The 6126-nt window shown below is 40.6% G+C and overlaps 1 non-coding gene across 1 annotated transcript; it reads left to right on the top strand.

Annotated features, from left to right (window-relative positions):
- Positions 1 to 5740: 5740 nt before the first annotated feature.
- TRNAT-GGU lies at positions 5741 to 5812 on the top strand. Its single transcript has one exon. It is a non-coding gene; the product is annotated as a tRNA-Thr (tRNA).
- Positions 5813 to 6126: the final 314 nt, after the last annotated feature.

Below are 6126 nucleotides of genomic sequence, written 5' to 3' on the forward strand. Positions count from 1 at the left end.
CCAGACAACAAGAAGGACAATCACTTCAATTAAGGCAATTAAGGGTCAATGCAACGCGTAGGAATTCAAGGAAAGCTAGCAATATCATTTGGAGCATATAGAGACAATTTAAGCAATTATCAAACTCAATCATAACGGAATACTCTCCATATTGAACATGAGGACCTACAAACCCTAGAGCATATTTTCCACAAATAAGTCCGAGCACACACTCATCACCTTGCATGCACAGACTACAATTAGCATATAAGACTCAATTCCTAAGGGGGAAGTTCCCCACACAAGGTTAGGCAAGATACTTACCTCAATCCGGCCAATTCAATACTCAATTTAGCTTTTCCTTTTTCCAGTTCATCAATGCTTGGCTCAATCTAGCCAAAAACGACTTGAATACATCTAACAATGCAAGAGAAAATAATTCCAATTAACAAAGTTATGATTCTTATACAATTTGTGAAAAGTCAACAAAATTCAACTCCCCGGGCCCGCACCTCGGAACCCGACAAAATTTACAAAAACCGAATACCCATTCTGATACGAGTTCAGCAGTACAAAAATTATCCAATTCCGACACCATTTGGTCCTTCAAATCATCCTTTTACATTTTTGAAAGATTTCATAATTCTTCCCAAATTCCATCCCAAATCACGAATCAATGATGAATTAAATGATAGATTCATGTATTCTAGCCAAATCCGAGTTAGAATCACTTACCCGATGAATTTCTTGAAAAACTTTCGAAAAATCGCCAAAATCCGAGCTTGCTCTCTAGGCCAAAATATGAAATAAAATCCTAAACCTCGTATTTATAGCTCACCTCCCGGATTCCACCAATGCTGGCCGCACAAAAATGATTGCCCCCGCGGTGGATTTTGACTGCAGTGATAGGCCTTAGTATTTTGGACATAACTTTTGCTACAGATGTCCAAATGCCTATTATAATACGTTTCTGAAAACTAGATTTAAAGATCTACAACTTTCGTTTTTGAATGATCCCCAAATTCCTTGTAAATCAAAAGATATGATCTTCCGAAGTTGGACTGACGACCTGCGGATCTTCATGACCGCGGCCGCTGTCACTTTTACGCGCCCAGCACTAGACCAACGCGCCCAGCGCTAAATCTACCGCGCCCAGCGCTAAAAATTCTGCCCCGGTCCATTTTCTAAGTTCCGGAATGCTTGGACTCGCTCAAAACTCACCCGAAATACACCCGAGGCTTCCGGAACCCCGTCTAATCACACAAACAAGTCATATAACCTAACACGGACTCGCTCGAGGTTTCAAATCACATAGAATAACAACAAAACAACGAATCAAACCAAAAATCAAGCTTAGAAATTTCCAAATCTTCAAACATCAAACCTCATGCCGAAACCTATCAATTCAACTCGGAATAATGCCAAATTTTGCAGACAAGTCCAAATTGACATAACGGAGCTGCTCCAACTCTCGGAATCGCATTCCGACCCCGATATCACAAAAGTCAACTATGGGTCAAAACTCCAACTTTTCCAACTTTTGCCGAAACACCTCAAATTATCCTACGGACCTCCAAATCCGAATCCGAACGCACTCCTAAGTACAAAATCACCATAAGAAGCTGTTGGGATCACCCACGACCCATTCCGGGGCCGTTTACTCAAACGTCCAATTCCGGTCAAATTTTCATTGTTTAATCTTCCATAACTAGGTTCCTTCCTCCAATTCAATTCTAATTCATCCGGAAACCGAATCCAACCATGCACACAAGTCAATATACATAATGTGAAGCTGCTCGAGACTTCAAACTACTGAAGCGGGTACGATTGCTCAAAACGACCAGTCGGGTCGTTACATCCTCCTCCACTTAAACATACGTTCGTCCTCGAACGTGCCCGGAGTCGCTCCAAAGCCATCGAACCACTGCATGAGCTCACCATACTTACACCCGGGGTTGTTTCCCCATCACCCAACCTATGAAGAATTAACAATGCCACTTAACTGAAGATCTCATCTCATCCTTAGTCCATAACCTTAGAAAAGACCCAAACCTCAACATCTGAAATTCATCATGGGACCCGAATTCCACATCATCACACTAAACACACCCACACAAGCTGAATCGAGCCAAAAATTCCAATCCCGTATATAATCACATGCTGCTCCACACAACTCAATGCCCGAAGCAATAACCTCTGACCCCCGTAGCTGTTCAAATGATACCCTGGATGCCGGCAACACCTCCCATTGAATATAACCCTATTCCAGACCTCCACATCACTGTCCATGATAAAGAAACATGCGGCAACTCATAGCCGCCTATGAAGTCAACAAGTCAAGAAATCCTCTCGCCAGCTAGGGCCATTATCCAAACCTTAGCAGAAATACCCACATACTTCCAAACACTCCTTACCCCCAATACCAAAGTACCACTCTCAGGTCTAAGAACCACATATCGACCAATACAAGCAGCCCAACTGACGACTCATCATGGAAACACACAAATTCTCACACTACACAGCTCGTACACTGAACCAACAATAACTCAATTACGTAACACAAGTAAGGAAAAGCAAAGTAGAAGAATCTTCTAACAAGTGTACATGTGCAACAACGAGAATATAGTTTTCATCAAATTGTTCAACAGAGGAAAAGCAAAACCCCTAATAAACACAAGGAAAGGGTATCTCATATAACATCCGCTGCGGCGTGCAGCTCGCTCCTAAATACTCATCAAGCCAGTATACCACATAACATCTGCTGCGGCGTGCAGCCCGCTCCCAACTACTCATCGAGCCAAAATGCTCGGGCTCACTGATCATATGAATTCTGATATAAAGTACAAGAGAGCACACAAATAAAATTGTGGGAAAATAAATAAAAGTGCTAGAACATGAAAGAAGCAAGCACGACTAATGTGCAATAAGCAAATCAACACGAGGGCTATCTTGCCTGCATCGCCATAAGGCCTGAACAGAATCACTACCTACGTGGGAAATAATCATACCACATCACTGCCTAACACAACATACAAGAGTATCATATATCATAGGCTAGGGCACATATAATATCCATCCTTCCTGGTAACATGATCAAAATAACAACCTCACAGGAGCACACAAACTTGACTAGATACAAGATATATATTCTCACTGAGCTTTCACATTGCCTCAACCAAATCTTGATCCTTCCTAATCAGATAAATATGCTTCAAAAGAATCCACAACAACTCGTTAATAATACATGCTACTAATCATCCTATTCTCAGCATTTCTTCAAAATCTGTAAATAGGTAATAGTCCATATATGAGGGCATCTAGCCCCAAACCTTAGGAATACCAAAATTTCCATACTCTAACTCCACCATGCAATCAAATGGCTGATATATCACTTACACCCTATCATTCTGCTGAAGCACTCATTTAGAGTTCTGACCGCGTAACAAACTATGAACCTCAAAAGCCTCATAACCCAATAATCACCCTACTACCAGCCACATACTGCAAACAAAAACTCAAGGCCCTTTTTCCAAAAATGCACACTCTTCACATATGATAGCCAGTAATGCCAACACTCTATTAATTTCAGATACTGATTCAGGAGAAAACCGCAATGTACCTCATATTCTTTATGCCCATAGAAGACACCCAACTCAAGCCGTAGTCAAACCATTGAGAACCCTCCGAGATCTGCTCGCACGCAAATAAGCCATCAGGACTGCACTTCCCCAACTCAATCGAGTCACACAAACCGTCCAATCCAAGAGTGATTCCACAAATGCCAGTAGAGAATTCCCATTCAAAAAGGACCATTTACTTCCATTGCTATGCCACCCCAATACTACTGAACTGGCTCATTTCTTCGGATAGTTGATATGTAACAACCCCAATCAAAGTCCCAAATACAGATAATCCCAACACGAACCACGTAGCCAGAAGCTTATAAACCACTGCATTTCCTCTGAAGCATCTCGTCCTGCCGCCACCACGGCACCTACGCTGAGTAGACCTTCTATGAATCTAAAGTTGTTCCTCTGACTCCCTTTGATAATGAAATACAGACCCATTATTGACGTAGAAATATTGCAAGCCCCAATATCATCTCATGTAAAACATCGATACTTGGTCAAATGCGAAACCCGAGAATCCACCGATATTACATATATACATGCCTCCAGCCCAAACTGATGTATGTCTGACTCTGCAATCTGAATGCCGCTATTGGACTCCACTTGGCGCAAAGCCTTGGAAAACAACGTCTGATAATCCACAATACTACTTTCACCGCTCGCACAACACAATCCACAAGGTACCCCAATACCACTAATTACTCCCAATCAACTCCCACCTCGTGACCTTGCCAAAAATTGTGACGACTAGTCAATCAATTAAACCTTCCCAACTCACCCTCATCAACTAGATGTCAGAAACCGCTGCGCCTCCATACGATCCACTAAATGGTCTCTCAATACCTTTGGGTATTCAGTCTGAACGATATGTTGAGATAATGCCTGAGCATCCCTGAGTCCTTCGTAGCTTGTCTGTAGCATCACGAACCACTGGCACATGGCGAACACTGAGAGCGTAATATTATACACGAGTGGATGTAAAGGAACATAAGTTATGTACTTCGAGATGAATCAATATCGCACGATAAGGAATGAAAGAAGTGGAATTTTCCTAATAGTTCTGTAGCCTCTCGAAGATAAGTACAGACGTCTCCGTACCGATCCGCAAGACTCTACTAAACCCGCTTATGACTCGTAGCACCCATGAACCTAGAGCTCTGATACCAACTTGTCACGACCCAATTTTCCCTCCGTTGGGTTTCGTGATGGCACCTAGTCTCTAAACTAGGTAAGCCTAACATAAACTGAAATAACATTGATGCTTTCTAACTTTAAATTAACCAACTCTGAATAATCCAAAATTTTCCCAAAACCGGTGGTACAAGTCACAAGCCCATCTAAGAGTAATTACACAAAATAATACATCTCTGCCCGAAACAAAGAGCAAATGGAAATAATTACAATTGAAGGTGAATCCGTGACCTGCGAACGCAGCAGCAGGTTACCGTAAGTCTCCACTGCGACGACCCGCACAGCTACTATCGATCAATACCTGGATCTGTACACAAAAAAATATACAGAAGTGTAGTATGAGCGCACCACGGCGGTGCCCAGTAAGTATCAAGACTAACCTCGGTGGGGTAGTGACGAGGAACAGTCAGGACACCTAATGGTCAATTAAGATTAACAGGATATGATAATAAACATCAAGATAAAGATAACGAAGTAATACCAACTGTGGAGAGAAATCCAGGTACAAACAGTAAAAACAATAAAGGGAGAACACAAATAGTAACAAACGGAGATCACGTAAATCAGATAAGCCAAACAATTCAACACTGATATAGCAGAGACAGAGACAAGTAAGAATGTATCGGACTAAAGAAACAATGTCAACTCAATCACTCCCATTAAGTTTAGTACACCATCTCGACCATTTCAATCCTCGATTTCTCATATCATAATCTCAACTTTCGAACTTTCAGCACATACGACACCTTGTACCCACATATTTTCCATCTCACTCTTAACAACAAAATCCCCATGATATACTATACCAAATGTCCTTACAAATACACTTAAGATGTTCAAGAAGTCCCATTTACATAATATAAATTAAATTATGTTTATAATATATGTACATATAGATATTTTATCCACATAGTGAATAATTCCGGAATTAAATCAAAAAGGCCCTTTTAACTCAGTGGTAGAGTAACGCCATGGTAAGGCGTAAGTCATCGGTTCAAATCCGATAAGGGGCTTTGTAAAAGTCCAATCTAGTATTCATATTTGAGGGGAGAATTGTATTTTTATTTGTAATAAAAAAGTAGCTAACTGGATAATACATTATCATTATACTTAATTATTATACTTAGTTATAAAGTTGAACATTTGTTTAGTCAATTTTCATTATTATGAATTTCTGAATAATGAAAAGTCACTTTTTGAATCACCGAATATTCCTATTTTCCATTATACCAACCAAATCCATTCGAAAGGTTAGAAATCAACAAAAGAAAAAGTAAGTGGACCTGACCTATTGAATCATGACTATATCCGCTATTCTGATATTAAA

This window comes from Nicotiana attenuata, unplaced genomic scaffold (genome assembly GCF_001879085.1).
Source record: "Nicotiana attenuata strain UT unplaced genomic scaffold, NIATTr2, whole genome shotgun sequence".
In the NCBI taxonomy this organism is placed as follows: Eukaryota; Viridiplantae; Streptophyta; class Magnoliopsida; order Solanales; family Solanaceae; genus Nicotiana; species Nicotiana attenuata.